We start from the raw sequence: 16930 nt of genomic DNA, 5'->3' as shown, positions 1-16930 counted from the left end.
TGTTTAATTTCTTGTGAAAAATGCAGTGAAGAGACCGAGGTTGTGTCTGGGTTAGTGGATACATAGGCCCAGAAGTGAGAGAGCACAGGGTATCCTGAGAACTGAAAATGATGCATGCCCCGGAGCCCAGGGTGTGAGGCGGGGAGTGGGAGGAAGATGGAGCACCAAAGCCAGGTGGCCAGCGATGGATCCTGCCTTGTTCTGCTCAAGGGCCCATGGACTTCACTCCCACACACGGTTCGGGGCCTCTTTGCCTCTCCTCTGTGGTTACTCCATGTGTAGGCACCCAACAGGTGACCCAGACCCTGCAGAGCCCCACATCAGAGTCAGGCTGATGCCCTTGCCAGACAGGCCTTGATCCCCTGTTCTTGACCCCAATAGCCTTCCCCAGCACCCAGAGGCTGTGGTGTGACAGGACCCAGGCAAAGTTCCCTGTGAAGAGGCCACTAACACCTGCCCCTTTGCAAACAATGACCTTTAATGGGCATCGGGGGCCCAGAGCAGGACAGCAAGGATTTTCCCCCAGCTGCAGAATGTCCTTCCCTTGGGCTCTTGAAATTCACCCTGTGGTGACACAGCCAGCTCCAGGCAGTGACTAATTTGTGTTTGAGGTGACTCTTTCCATGATGGGGCAATGAAGCCTTGGAAAAAGCCCCCTCCTGCAGGGGATTTTTCTTCTACCATCTGCGGTTGGCTCATCCTGAAGTCACAGAAGACTTGACTTCCTCTTCTCGATTTTCTAAAGCCCCTAGATATGCTGTTTCTGTGAGGAAAGGTGGACAGGTCCCGCAAGGCCCAGAATCCAGCCTTTAATCACTCTGATCTTCTGCCCCTGAGCTCCTGCACAGCTCCTGCCTTCGAGGGGCTCGATCTGCAGGGCTTGTTCCTACCACACATTCCATCTCCCAGAGCCCCGTGGGCTGGGGCACAAGTAAACCGACGGTAGCAATGCAACACAACATGCGCCCGAACAGAGATAAGGCCAAGGCCCTCGGGGGCCTGGAGACTGGGGCACCTAGTCCAGCCTGGCAGGTTGGGAAAGGTCACCCAGAGCTGGTGGCAGGGGAGTCTAGCATTAAACACCCAGTCGAGTTGGCCTGGCTGCGAAGCCAGGACAGGACATCTCCAACAGATGCAACAGATGTGCAAAGACACGAGAAAAGAAGGTGCACTCAGGGCCTTGTGAGTGGGTTGGTGTGGTGAACTATTCCTGTTTACATTTCTACACCCCTATGAACTCAGGCATGGCCAGGGGACTGACTTGGCCAATGAAATTTGAGCAGAAGTGACACCCATGTCTTTTCCAGACAGAAATACATGGTTCAAGAGCCTGTGTCTTCTGTCAACGAAAATAATCCATAACCAATCTATAAATGAAAATTTGGGTGAGTTTATTCTGAGCTTAAATCTGAGGATTATAACCCGGGGCCTTTCTTCCTGAAGGAAGAAAGGGCACCAAAGAAGTGGGGTGCACAGACTGGTTATATACCCCCAGAGAGGATGTTTCACATAGGATTGAAATGTCCCTTTCACAATAGTCGCGAGACTGCTCTGTCGGCACAGCGATTGATGGAAACAGCAGGTAGGTCTTCTGTCTCAGTGAACACAGCAGGGTGGCAGTCTGTTGTCTCCAGCTGGGTGGTCACAGGTGAGCTGGGTGGTCACAGGTGAGTGCAGCAATCAGTTCCTAGCCTAAGGAAAGATGCTTATCCCTAAGGAAATGCCAATGTGGGAGGGGGAGGGAAGTTGCACCTTTATCTCAAGGGCCTTTGTTCTGGCCATAGGAAATGTCTAAGCAGATATGCAATGCGAGCTCAACAGCCACAGTCAGGCCCTTTTGAAAAAAAAAAACAAAGTCAGGCCGAATTAGGTTTATACCAAATGGCTTCCTCATATACTCCAATATATCCTATTGCTTGCCATTTTTATTTGTCACTTCTTTCCCTACCTCTCCAGTAGTGGAAATATGTCAAGACAGAGCTTCCATCAGCCCGGATCCCTGAGTGACCACAATGAAGAGAGCCTCCTGCTGGTCTGAACATCCATGTAGTAGGAGCAAGAAATGAACTTGGTGACTCATTCCTTCCTGCAGCAAAACCTAGCCTGTTCCTGACTGATGCCATTGGCCTGGCTGAAGCGGAGGGCTTAGACCAGGAGGTGTCAGGAGACAAGCCTGCCTACGTGTGCAGTCAGCTAGATCTGCCATGCTTCTTTCTCCAGATCTCGGAGAGCAGCACAGGCTCTAGTTAATCGGGTCGGAAACCCAGCTCTGCCACTTACTGGTTCTGAGACGTTGGGCAGTTTAGTTAAACCCTTTGAGCATAAGTTTATCCATCTGTAAATTGAGAATGATGAAAATAATATTACCTACTTCACAGGGCTGTTGTGTTTCCTGAATAAACAAATGCTGGATCTTCCCTATCTGGACCACCTGCTCCCATCACCAGAGTGCTTATTTAAAATGCAAATTCCTCGCCCCAATCCCAGACCTCCTGAGGCCGAATCTCTGCAGGGGGTGCCCAGGCATCTGTGCTTTTAGAAAGCATTAGTGCTTTTGGAAAACAGTAGTGTTTTTGCATGCTAGAGTTTAAGACCACTGCCCTTAAGGTTTTGATACATAGTCAAAACCTCACCCTGAGGGAGAATCTTGCAGGGAGGCTGGCTTGGTCTGAGGCCCAGAATCTTCAGCGGGCCTGCTGACCAGGTGGATATGCTGCCCCACAGCCAGAGGCTTAAAAGCTCTTTTACTCAGGGATCAGGTAGCTCGGAGCCAGCTCAGCTTGTGCAACCCCTGCGTTCCTCAGCCCTCTGCAGCCAGCCTAGCTCTGCTGTGGAGCTTTTTATGAGGTATTCTGCTCTGAGCGGGAGCCTTCAGCAATGCACCTCTCCCCTCCTTTGCCCACCCCCAGCCCGGCTTAGTGAGGCTTACCTCTCAGGGATGTGGTACCAGACCCTCCTCCTTCAGGACAAGGCTGACTCTTTTTTTTTTTTTAAAGATTTTATTTTTCCTTTTTTTCTCCCAAAGCCCCCCCTCCCCCACCCCGCCCCGGTACATAGTTGTGTATATTTTCAGTTGTGGGTCCTTCTAGTTGTGGCATGTGGGACGCCACCTCAGCATGGCTTGATGAGCGGTGCCATGTCCGTGCCCAAGATTTAAACTGACAAATCCCTGGGCCGCCAAAGCAGAGCACACGAACTTAACCACTTGGCCACGGGCCTGGCCCCAAGGCTGATTCTTAAAAGAACGTAGACTCCGTAAGATTGAGGCCAGCGAGATGGCTGCAAAACTAGACTCTGGGGAGCAGCCTTCTGAGTCTACAGAGCTGCCCGAAGGCCACAGAGGAGAAAGATGCTTTAAGCTGGCTGTATTACTGCCCAGACCAGGCCCATCAGCATTCCTTGCCTGCAGCTTCCTCCCAGCGCTTGCCTCTGCCATTCGGCTCTTCCTAAGCACCACTCCAGATCACATGTGTGCTCCAGAACACACCGTGGCTCCCTATGGCTTCTAAGAATCCCCATGTCATCAGGGCTTAGCTTCTTGCTCTGGCTTTCAGACCCCTCCAAGCCATCCTGCACCTTGACTTGCCAGTCCTTTCCCCACTACCTTCCCGACCTTCTAAGTTCTCTCTTCCCTCGCTTGCCCCTGTAACTTGCCTGGGAGAGGAACTCAGACTGATTGCCTGCAGCAGATGCTGCTGGTGCCTCACCCGGGCCCCATTTGGTAGGCTGCTGAACCCCTTCTCAGATACAAGGTACAAAAGGAGGGCCCTCTTGCCTCAAGGAGGCCAAACCCAAGGTATCGTCCCCGCTCCAGAGCTCCCCATGGGATGGGGCTGAGGTCATACTTCACTGGAACCTCATCGTTGCTTGGCCTCCTCCCTTCTCCCAGCCTGTTTTCCTCACCTCCTCGTGGACTTTTTCTCCAGAGACAATTCTCTCATAAATCACTTGCACCAGAATCCCTGTGTCAGGCTTCGCTTCCAGCAAACCTGATCTAAGACTCCCCCGGTGTTTGGGAAGTTACCTTGAGGCAACGGTAGCCTCCGAGGACACTTCCAGGCAGGCTGTCCCAGAGGTCACAGAACAGAAAGGCTCACAGTCAGATCAAGATGTTTGAATGACACCGTTTATTTAATCAATGCAACACACAGTGAGAAGCAAGGACAGAGATGGGACAGGTGAACACACTTAGGACAAGTGCAAGCAGGTGGAAGGACACCCTCCCGAATCCCGGGTTACACAACATTCACGTACCTTGTTCTCTCTGCTGCATCCACCTTCACTCCTGACAGTGCGGCTGCAAGGACCAGGGCTGAGCGCAAGCCAAGGGGAGCCGCTGGAAGGTGGTGCCTGGAGTCCACGCACAGACTGCCTTTAGTGGGGAGACTCGGGGCAGGTACACCTGGTCACACTGCAGCACCCCAATCAATCTGCGGAGCACCTACGGATTTTACCTATATTTCTTGGATGTAATGAGTGTCGCCGTTAGGTGGCCAACTTGGGAGTGACATTGCTTCAATCTGGAAAAGACATGATCCACGCCTTATAAATATTTAAGCCTTACTTAGTCTTTTCATTCCCATCTATGAGTAACATTCTCATATCTTTCATCATTTTATCTATATTCAACACATGCAAATTCTATTTATTCTATTTGTGTCTAAGATCTCATCAGCTACTTGCTTCTATACTTAATTTCTCTCCTTTTCTGTAGCAGAATTGAATATTCTTAAATAACACAGCAAACACGTGATACTTCCCTTTTCCAGAATTATCGTCTCCTATCCATTGGTCCCCACAGCTCTTTCTGTGACTCCTAATAAAACCCACATCCTTGTGTAGGAGAACTAGATGTCTAAATCTGGAGCACCCTCCACCGTGCCATGTGACACGTGTTTTGGGAACATAGCTCATCTCCCCTGCAGACAGTTGGGACCCTGGTTTCTTATCTCTGTATTTCAAGCCACTTCTCTTTCTGTCACCTTCTCTCTCTGTCATACACACTCACGCACAGACTGCTTGCCCATGGTGGGCATTCAAATGATGCTTGTGGGGTTCAAGTGATTCCATTAGCATTTAAGAGAGAGAAGCCTGCTTTCCTGTGTCACCATCGCTTGACTTAAAAAGCCAGATGACAGAAGCAGGCTTCCCAGTCCAGCAAAGCTCTAAGCACGGCATGTGCAAGATCCTGGTTTTCATTTGCCACATACAGACTGTGAACACCAGGGTCCTGACGTCTCTCTAGATGGAGAAAACAAACTCCTGCCCCCATGCGACTGTAAAACCAGGAGCCTCCATCCCTTTCCAATGGGTCCACCCATCACAGCACTGAAGCTGAGCTTTCATCTGTGACAAGTGCCTGCCAAATTCCCAGAATAGCCATGGCAAAAAAAACCTGAATAACAGGGCAAAAGTGTAACCTTGTACTACACCCTTAACGCTGGAGAGGAGGAGATGCTACAGTCCATTAAGAAGGGAAAACCTGACTGTTGGCTGGTCAAGCTCATACACAGAGCTTTTCCTCAGGTTTAAGTCAGCAATTCCAGCCCACACAGAAGGCCCTGGAGACAGGGGTTTGAAGACTCCTCTGCTCTACTGAACACCCCCTCCAGCTTCCCTAAAGGAGTGGGGTCTACGTTTCTAGACTTTCTGTCCCATGTGGTCACCCTCTCCCAATTAGCAGGGAAACCTCTCCCCTCTGCACCCTTTCTCTTATTTTCTCTATCGCTTGGGATGCTTTTGCGTCGTGATGATGATGATGATGATGACGATGACGATGACGATGATCGCAGCTAACATTTATTGAGTCATGGGTTGGGTTTCTGGGAGGCAAACTCAGAGACCAGCATGCAAGATGTGCTCTTTGGATCAATATCTGTAGAAAGGGAGGGAAAAGAAGCAGGGGGCAGAGGGAGAAGTTGAGCTGAGACGGAAGCTCAAGCAAGGCCTCCATCAACCCCATGGAGAGCTCTAGAACTAGGGTGACCTTTCCAAGTTGCCCTGAGTTGAGGTAAGTGGTCCAGCCTTTACAGCTCCTCATGAATCAGTCACTGGATGCCGACTGCTCCCAGAAAGAGGCTGTGAGTTTGCACAATGTGGTTCTCTTCAAGTGGGGCATCCCTGTAAAGGACTGACAACCGTCCACTCCCGGTCGCCAGGGGAAATAAGTCCTCTGTTCCCAAAGGGTGATGTGGGTGGGACATCACAGCTCCCACCACAAGCACATACTGTAGGTATTGTCCTCGCCCTTCGTTATCTCATTCAATCCTCACAACAATCCTATGAGGTAGACACTGGAATTAGCTCCTTTTTGCATGTGGAAACTGATGCACAGAGAGGTTAAAGAACTTGCCTGATGTCAGACAGCCAGGCAAAGGTAGAAACAGGATTTAAACCCAGGCAGTCGATTCTGACGAACATCTGCCCGCCACTCCTCACATGCTAGGAAAAGAAAAGCCAAGAAAAACTGGACAGGGATTTTTTCCCAAGCATGTAGAACAGTATCTAGCACATAACAAGCACTCAAATTGTTTTGAATGAATGAATTGGTTCACAAAGGGAAAAATCCAGTACAATGGGTTTCAAGAGCACTTGGGACCCTGGCTCTACTCCTCTGCTCTCTGCCCTCTTCCATGTGTTGGTTTTATTGTCAGGATGGCTTCCATCAAGGCCACAAGATGGACTGAGAGGGGCCAGCCCCGTGGCTAAGTGGTTAAGTTCGTGGGCTCCGCTTAGGCGGCCCAGGGTTTTGCCGGTTCGGATCCTGGGCACGGATGTGGCACTGCTCGTCAGGCGATGTTGAGGCGGCATCCCACATGCCACAACTAGAAGGACCCGCAACTAAAATATACAACAATGTACTGGGGGGATTTGGGGAGAAGAAGAAGAAGAAGAAAAAAAGATTGGCAACAGATGTTAGCTCAGGTGCCAATCTTTAAAAAAAAAGAGAGAGAGGCCAAGAGCTGCCTGTATTCGTGTCTACACCAGGAGGGGAGAGAACTTCTCTTTGTATCCATCAGGAGACTCAAGCATCCCACTTCACACTTCCCAACCTGCACCAATCACTTAGGCAAAGGATTGGTATTATGCTGATTGGCTAAAGACGGTCAAGAACCCCCTGGCATCCCACCCAAACCCGGAAGGAGAATCTGGGTTAGGAAGTGGGAGAAGAGGAATGCATACTGAGTAGGAACCAGTGAACACCCACTACACTCTTCACCCCGTGAGCCTCCCAGCCCTTCAACCCCTTGGCTCCCCTGCCCAGGGCCTGCCTCCACCCTCTCCTCATGCCCTGCCTAAATGTCCATCATGCCCCCCCATTCTGCAGCTGAGGGTTTGGGGAAGTGGGTTACCCTCAGATCCTGTGGGAGGAGAAGGGGGACAAGAAGAAAGCAGCCCGTGGAGAGAGGGGCCTAGGCTTGGGATGGAGTATGTATAAGATAATCAGATTTTTTATGTAATTGGATTAACCTCTTTGCAGAGCCTCAGATAAACCCCTGTGGCCACACTATCTAAAATATGCCTCTACTCCCATCCCAGTTGCTCTCTCTCCCCCTTTCCCTGCTTCATTTTCTTCATAGCCCTTATTTTTTATCTTGACTTGTATGCATTTTGGGGGGATTTTGTTTGTTTGTTTGTTTTTGGTGAGGAAGACTGGCCCTGAGCTGACATCTGTGCCAATCTCCCTGCATTTTGTATGTGGGATGCCACCACAGCATGACATGACGAGGAGTGTGTAGGTCTGTGCCGTGGATCCAAACCTGCGAACACCGGGCACCAAAACAGAGCATGGGACCTTAACCATTACTCCACCGGGCCAGCCCCTGGACTTGTATGGTTTTTATGTTTACTCAGTTGTTTGATGTCTCTTTTCTCCACTGAAATAGATGCTCCACAAGAGCGACTACTTTATTTCATTTATCACTGAGTTTTTGACATCTAAAACAGCGCCTGGCAAATAACAGGTTCCCAATGAATATTTGTTAGATGGAAGGATGGATGGATGGAAGGATGCATGGATGGATGGATGGATGGATGGATGGATACCCACCTTCTTTATGTTACTATAGTGACAGGCTCAGTCTCCTTCTCTGCCTTGAGTGGCATTACCAAAGACCTCCTTCTGTTATCCTCAGCTTTAATGTGACAGGCGCTGAAAGGCAGTTGGAGAAAGACAAGAGGGGAAATGCGATCCTGTCTCAAAGAAATCACACGCTGTCGTCATGCCCTAGAATATCTGATCCATACATACTGGTCATCTCCAGGTGGCCCCCAGGTTAGAGGGAACAAGTTAATGAAACCATTTTGTTCATATACATTTCATAAATGTGAAATGTAAGATTTTGACAGCATTCCTTTTTGATTCTTCATAATCATTAAGTTGATAGCAATCACACACGCACTACCAGGTCAGCAATGGCCAGCTCCCCCCAACTAATGTTTAACGAAGGGGTGCTGTCTCAGCCAACATGTGTGCACGTTGTCCACACGCTCTCCAGAGAGGAGAACAATTCTATCATTTCTCACATAGTGATCTGCGATCACCGATTAAGAAAAGAATAAAAAACACAGAATTTGAAGCCAATCTCCCTGGGTTCAACCCCCAGCTCCACCTTTTACTCTCTGGGGGGTCTAGGGCAAGTTATTGACCTTTCTGTGCCTCCATTTCCTCATGCATAAAGTGAGGGCACTATTACCAGCCACTGCCCAGCACTGTTGGGCAGAGGAATGAGTTATTAAACGCGAAGCACTGAGAGGAGTGGCTGGCTCAGAGTGAGCGCTGAGTAAGTGTCGGCTGTTGGAATACCTGGTGTTCAGTGTTGAGAAATCAGTCATCACGCAAGTCTCCCTCACTTACACACCCCACTCCCATACACGTAATACACGCTGAACACACATCCACACAAAACTAAACACACATAACACATCCACAACACATGCAACACACACAGAACAAAACATACAAGACATACAACACACACCATACATATGTAACATGGCCAAGCATTGTTTCAGACTCTGTACTTGGTGGTTTCATCCATCTTTGGAGCCAAATCCCTGATAAATACACACTCATGATGCTTATTGCCCTTCCCCTTCGTATGTCATCATGACATCATGCAATGTTAGGATAAAGCAACTTACCAAGTGCTCGTTCTAATTGCTCTCAGAGCAGAATATTCTGTACCAGTTTTGTTTGACAAGCTTCTCAGCAATAGTCTTCTCCAGCATAGTGTGGGGTTCCACCGCAGACCTTTGGAATCAGATAGACATGAGTTCAAATCCTGACATTACTACTTAGCATCTGTGCGACTTGGGGCAAACTGCACGACTTCTCTAGCTGTAACGTGATTCTCGTTTTAGGGATGAGGAAACAAGGAACCAGAAAGAAGAAACTGCTAAACAGGAGCCTCATGTGGTCATTTATAAAAAAGTTTCATCTTGCACGGTTCTTATAAGGAGTGAAAAGATAAGGCAGGGACCACATTTAGATCCAAGCTTGGCACATGCTAATATATGCTAATATGTTATATCCTATATATCAATGCTATATATGCCAGTATACCATACGCTGGGTAAGTGATGGTGGTGATGCGTGGTGTATTTCTTTAAACAGAAAAAAAAGGTGCTTTGAATAATTGTTGACAGTTAATAGGACTCTGATGGTGATTTGAGTTCCACCCAGGCATTTGGGTTCCAGATCCCAGAAGCTTCGACCCAGCACCGTGTTATAACTGTAACATTTCCCTTCATGAAATTTGAGAGCTGACGTTTTGACATTGTTTCATTTCGTTTCATTTCCTCCTGATGGGTGGGTTTAACTTGTTTCTCAATTTAGGCAGAGCAAAAGGGAGAACTGTTTTCATTGGCTGTGATAGTCTAAGTTGGATCTTACCTTCTGGCCCCTGAGAAGAGCCCAAAATTCTCTTCTACTCTCCTAAGGCATTTCGGGCTTTTTCCAATTCTTTTTTTTTTTTTTTTTTGAGGAAGATTAGCCCTGAGCTAACTACTGCCAATCCTCCTCTTTTTGCTGAGGAAGACGGGCCCTGAGCTAACATCCATGCCCATCTTCCTCTACTTTATATGTGGGACACCTGCCACAGCATGGCTTGCCAAGCGGTGCCATGTCTGCACCCGGGATCCAGGCCGGCGAACCCCAGGCCACCGAAGCAAGAACGTGCGAACTTAGCTGCTGCGCCACCGGGCCAGCCCCTCCAGTTCTTCTAATTGCCAAATATAACCCTTTCCTTAGTTTCCTCCAAAGCTCCCCCTTTCTCCTTTCACCTTGCCCCTTGGCATTTGGTACCTTAACAATGAATTCTGAAATATCATCTTAATCACCCAGCGCTTCTTGGTTCACCTCTCTGAGCCTCAGCTGTGTCTCCATAAAGTGGACTTTAGCAAATAATGGAGAATGGACGTGAAAGCAGTCTGGGTGTCAGCCTTCAAGCATATGCCCCTGAGTCCTCGTACAACAAGAAGACAGTCTTTAACTGATGGACACTTTTTAAAAAATTGTGGTAAAATATACATAACTTAGAATTTGTCATTTTAACCATTTTTATGTGTACAGTTCAGTGGCATTAAGTATATTCACATTGTTGGGCAACTGTCACCACCATCCATCTCCAGAAGCCTTTCCATCTTCAAACTGAAACTCCATACTCTCGAAACACTCACTCCCCATTCCCGCCTCCCACGGCCTCTGGCTACCACCATTCTACTTTCTGTCTCTACGAATGTGACTGCCCCAGGAACCTCACATAAGAGGAATCACACAGGATTTGTCCTTTTGTGTGACAGACACTTTTGCAGCAAGATTTCTGGAGGAAGGTACCAAGATTCTTTCCTCCACGGCATTTGTTTTGGCCAATGTTGCGCATTAGCCAGAAAGGGGGTCCATTCTTTACCTAAAGTCACCCACCCTCGTGGACACGAACACCTCTCAGGCCTGCCCTGCAAAGCAGTTTTCCGACGTTTTGTTTTACACTGGATGCTGTTCATTCCTCTTGTCCTCCAGGTTATTACCTGAATTGTGGTCATCAGCAAAAAAAAGCTCCTGGAGAGGGACATAAAATATTTTCACGTTTCACCTCTGAGGTTCCCGAAGGCCCCTCTCTCCACCACTGGCCACTGTTTTTTTGTCTTAGAGAACTCTGTGATCCACTTCAACTTATGCTTTGCCCAGAAAGCTAACACACCTGCAAATCCTTTCTGCCCGGAAAGCCTTCCAGCCTTTCCAGAGGCCTCTTTGCTGGTTCAGGGGCCACTTCCCTCCTGCTCAGGCCGGCCAGCCTCTCCGAGCCCACTGCCCCCCAGACCACCTGCCTGGCTCCTCAGAGAAGGCACTGCTCTCTGGAAGTGGCTATGCCTTCTCTGTGAGTTTCTCTTACTCGGAGAAGTGCAGGCCCCCTGGGAACCCCAGCCCCCTTCCTTGGGCTTCACCCTCAGAGAACTGGCTCTGCTGCCCGCTGGTAAACGGACTGGCCGTCACCATGACAACAGCCTGGCCCAGAGCCTGGATGACGCCAGACCTGACTCCCCTCCCAGCCTCACCCAAGTCTGTTTGTTTGGATTCCAGCTGCTTTTGTTGGGCTTCATTTTGCTTGTCAGTTTGAGGCAGCTCCCTTGCCGATGGGCTGCACGGGGCTGGGCTTGGAATCCCTGGGATACCGGGAAGTCAGCTCCCTACTCGGGCAGGAATTTCCTGGCAGCGTGGGGTATTTCCCCATCACAGTAACGAGATCTAGAAGAGCTCTTTGGGCAAGACAGAGCCCACAGGAAGCAGGGGCATCAGATAACCCGCTAATGCTCTGACCCCACAGCCGACTTCAATCAAGGGCACTATTACTAATCCATGTTGGCTTCTTGATGCCACATTCACGACGAAAGGCCAGCCTGTTGTTTGAGAAAACCAAAGAAGCAGTGTAACATGTTGACGGAACAGTCTAGCTGTGCAGAAACATCAAAAAGAAATAAATCTAGGAAGAAGAAGAAACAATTATGTGGATTTTGAGGAAGGCTTAAGTTTATATGGTGATGGACAGCCAAGCGAATTTTCACCTCAACATTTGGGGTGGTTTTGCTCCTACTATTTGGATAACTGTAGAAGGAAGAATCTGGAACATTGTATATGACTAATGTGAAAACACGGCTTCTAGCCTTTTGTCACTTCATCAGGTTTTTACCTCCCAAAGAACTCATCTTAATAACATGGCTGGCCTCTGGGGCTCCTGAATTTACCCCACATGCTCTGACTTATGATATAAAAGATGCTTCTCGTTCATTACCCTTTGAAGGTGTGTCGGGGCAGCCTCAGCTTCTCATCTATAAAATGGGGGTAAGTGATGCCGACCAGCCAGGTTGCAGAGTCCTGGCACTTACTGAGCTACCATCTCCATCACTGACTCCCACCTATGCCTTTTTTCTGAGGATCCTGACACTCTTCATTAGAATTACATCACTGACTAATTTAACAAATATTTACTAAGTCTCAGTGGGCCAGCCAGTGCACTAGCCACTAGGGATAAAATGACAGACACAAACAGACACGGTTCCAGCCCTTTGGTAGCTTCTGGACTTGTGAGGGAGACAGACATTAGTCAAGTAACCACACAAAATGGAAAATTACATCTGTGTCACATGGGTGAAGCCATTTCAGACCCTCTAGACCAGCCCATCCCCCAGCTAAGTACCACGGAGGACATCAATCTTGGCCATACTGAGCAGAATTTCCCAGCCAATTCCTGTCTTAATTCCTGACCCACAAAATCATGAGATATAATAAATTGGTTGCTGTTTCAAACCCCCTCAAAGGAAAAATAATTACATCTGTATGTAGTAAGTGCCTAAAGCATCAAGAGAACATGAAATAGCGGAAATAAACCACATTTTAGCCTCTTTTCCTGGTTAGGATACTTGACTTAAGGTAGGTTTAGATATAAGCATTTAGAATGAAATGATTTGACTTCCTAAATCCTAAAGCTTAAAGCAAAGCCCAGGGATGCAAATTCTCCACGATCTCACAGAAAGATCCTGGTGGTTCCTCTTATCAAACCTCATTTCACTGAAGAGCGCCCTCTTCTGGCTTGGGGACCTTTCTCCAGCCACGATGCCTCCTCTTGCTGCGGCTTTTAAAGGGACTTCTAGAAGATGACATCCATTCCCTCATTAATGTGTGCTGAGCACACAGGCCCTGGGGATACAGTTGAATCAGACACGGGCTCCCCACTCTTATGGGGCTGACAGTCATGTGAACTTCCTGACATCTCCGAGAGTGGAGGGCAAGCTTCATAATTCCTATCTGGTAGACAAGAAACTGAGACAGGGAGGGTGGACAAAACTTTGCTACATCATTGATAATTTACGACTAGGTTTTAGGGCTCAAAGAAACAAGAACCTACCACTGATTGGGCCCCAATTCCTCACCCTCCATAGCCACACCCTTTGTCCTAACTTGCGTTGCCTTGTGCTTGGGAAGATTCTCTCCTCGTGGTCCCTGAACCAGAGGACGCCACCTCCACGTGTTTGTGGTCTCAAGTGTCTTGCCCTGCCATTTCATCTCTGCGATGACTGTTTCTCCAAAGCCAGCCTCCAGTCTCCCTCTTCCCTAAGACACTCCAGCCCCCCTGACACGTTGCCCCTGGGAGCCCTGACATGGTAACACACATTGGGAACTTACATCCAGGCTGCACCTCATTGTCTATCCTGTCACATCAAGGGCCCGGCCTTTGGAGGGGATCACACAGACTCGGGGTTCAAATCTCAGATCTGCCACCTGCAAGTCCTGTCATGTAAAGGAAGTGACGTCACCTTCTCCACTCTGGTTTTCTCATGGGAACAACATGGATAGTAATTCCTACCTCACGGGGCTGTTCTGAAGCTTGAAAGATGTGTTTCAAGCACTTGGCACATCAGAAACACTCAGGACATTATAGGTCTAAGTCATGTAACATGTCCAATCTGGTTTCCTGCTTACAAAGCAACATGGCCCTCGAGGCATCCAGTACAGCCTTGGGTATGTGTAGGGAGATGTAACTCGGCGACCACACAGAGAACAGGACTGATGCCGGAGGCACAGTGCTCAGGGCCCACAATATTTTTAGGAACACATGGAAACGTTTTAATTTCTTTTAAAAATCAGAAGAAAACAATTAATTTTCCATCAAGAAAAGACTTAAATATTATATATTAATATATTCACCTGTATACCAATGCAGTCATAAAATATAATCTTTAATAAATTTTTGTAGAGTAAGGGGCCCAGAAAGTTCAAAGTTCCTAGGGCCCACGGAAGTCATACTGCAGCCTGGATGAAGAAAGGCTTGATATTTTTTTTTTAAAAGAGGTAGGAAAAGGGGCTGGCCCCGTGGCCGAGTGGTTAAGTTCACGCGCTCTGCTGCAGGCGGCCCAGTGTTTCGTTGGTTCGAATCCTGGGCGTGGACATGGCACTGCTCGTCAGACCACGCTGAGGCAGCGTCCCACATGCCACAACTAGAAGGACCCGCAACGAAGAATATACAACTATGTACTGGGGGGCTTTGGGGAGAAAAAGGGAAAAAATAAAATCTTTAAAAAAAGAAAAAAAAAGAGGTGGGAAAAGCAAACAGTGACAAAAGAAGAAAATCTCTGACTAGATGAGTGTGAGTTCCTCCCAACCCTAGCATCCTTCAGTTTCGGGAAGAATCCTTTACAGAGTGTATTCTTAAGAATAAGTTTCCTAACACTATCAGAATCTGTGTGCCTATCTGCTTTTAGAAGGAGATCTTGTCCCCCAAGAATTTTGTGTGAATTTTAAAATTCATGCATGCTGCCTTCGTCAACCTGGTCAAAGATTGTCATGCCCTGCAGTGGTCAACAGAGGGCGCAGCGACTCAACCCTAAGCGTGGGAATCACAGTGAGTGTAGAACAGGAGGTTGCAGTCTGGAAGCCTTGCTGCTCAGAGGGTGGTCCCGGGACCAACAACATGGGCATCACCTGGGAGCTTGTTAGAGATGCAGAATCTTGCACCCTACCCTAGACCTCTTGAATCAGAATTCTCACGTTAAGAAGATCCCCAGTTAATTTATATACACAATAAAGTTTGAGAGGCACTGGTTAAAATTTCTAGTCTTAGAAAGGGAAGCCTGCGTCCACAAGGGAAAGGAGGTGGGAGAAGAGCTGGCCAAGGCATTCCTCACAGCTCCCAAATCTCCTGTTCCTCTCTCTTTTTTTTTTTTTTTTTTTTTGAGGAAGATTAGCCCTGAGCTAACTACTACCAATCCTCCTCTTTTTGCTGAGGAAGACTAGCCCTGAGCTAACATCCATGCCCATGCCTACCACAGCGTGGCTTTTGCCAAGAGGTGCCATGTCCGCACCCAGGATCTGAACCGGTAAACCCTGGGCCGCCGAGAAGCAGAACGTGCGAACTGAACTGCTGTACCACCGGGCCAGCCCCATCTCCTGTTCCTTCAACCAATCAGCCAGCATCAACCAAGATGGAATTGAAGCCACAGGAGGGGATGTAAAAGCATTTTGCAGATCACAAATCGACTGCCTCATTCTTCTTCCGTTCAATAAGTGCTTATTGAGTGTCTACTATGTGCTGGGCATCGGGGATACAACAGTGGACGAAAACAGATCCTGTTCCTGCCGTCGTGGAGCGTTCAGCCTCGTGGGGACACCAAGGGAGCATAACCACAAACACATAGCTACAAACCTGGATATTGCTATGCGGGGAAAAGAGGGCCATGAGACTAACAGGAGTAAGGGGGGCTGGTTTATCCCAAACCGTCAGGGACGGCTTCTCTGAGGAAGTCAGCCTGAAGATCTCTTGACATCTGAAGGGTGCATAGGAGTTAACCAAGAAAGGAGTAGGAGTTCCTGGCAGAGAGAAGAGAATGTACAAAGGTCACACAACAAGAAGGAACGTGGCGCACTCAAGGAACTGAAAGAAGACAGGCATGGAGTGATGCAACAGGAGGCTGAATGGCAGAAATCAGCCTCGAGGGGCCCAGGGACCAGAGGACACAGGCCCCACCTCAGATTTTACAGACGTGGCCTCCCAGGCTCCAAAGTGACTGGCAAGTGGCTCTGTTTCCAGGGGTCCCTGCTCCAAACGGTCCACGTGGACATCTCACCCCTGTCCACTGAGTTCTCGTTCTCCCCCACAGCCCACCCTCCCTGCTAACCTCTCCTCGCCCTCCCCAGCATCAGCCCCTTGTCCACTTCTTGTCCGTGTCTGCCTTCCACTCTCCAGCGTCTTCCCATTCACCGCGGAAACCTGCTCAAGTTCTCCCCGCAACTTTCCCAGACAACCAGACTTAATTTCAAGACAACTTCTCCTCCTGAAGAGAAGGCGATCCCTAAGCGAGAAACAACCACCATTTGTCGAGGCTCATCACATGCTGTGCCAGGCATCACTTTACACATCTTTTGCATCCAGTCCTCACAATCTTATTGGGTAGCTACCGTCACGCCAGCTTTACGGTTGAGGAAATTGAAGGGTAGAGAGGGTAATTTCCTCAAGATGACACGGCTAGAAACTAGTTGAGCCAATAGTACCTTCCTGTTTGCAACAGGCGCTGCGCACTGTACTCTGACGCTGTACCGACGGCACAGCTACATTTCAAAAGACTTAAAAAGGAGCATGCCCTTGGCCTGCCTCGAAAGAAAGAATCTTGGATGCACACAAAAATTTAGCTGCAAAGATATCTGCAGCCTTGTCTATAATAGCAACAAAATTAGAAATAACCCAAAGATCCAACAACACAGGATTGGTTCAATTGTTGGGTGTTTATAACAAGAATCCTATGTGACTAGCTGTTAAAGTGATCGTGTAGAAAAATGTTTTATGTTCGTGATGTATGGTGCAGAAGAAGAAGTTGCAAAACGCTATTATGACACGGTCCTATTTTCATAAAAACTGCTGCATATAAACTCAAGAGTATA

Source organism: Equus przewalskii, chromosome 25, assembly GCF_037783145.1.
Source record: "Equus przewalskii isolate Varuska chromosome 25, EquPr2, whole genome shotgun sequence".
Classification (NCBI taxonomy): Eukaryota; Metazoa; Chordata; class Mammalia; order Perissodactyla; family Equidae; genus Equus; species Equus przewalskii.
This window is presented reverse-complemented; position numbering follows the sequence as displayed.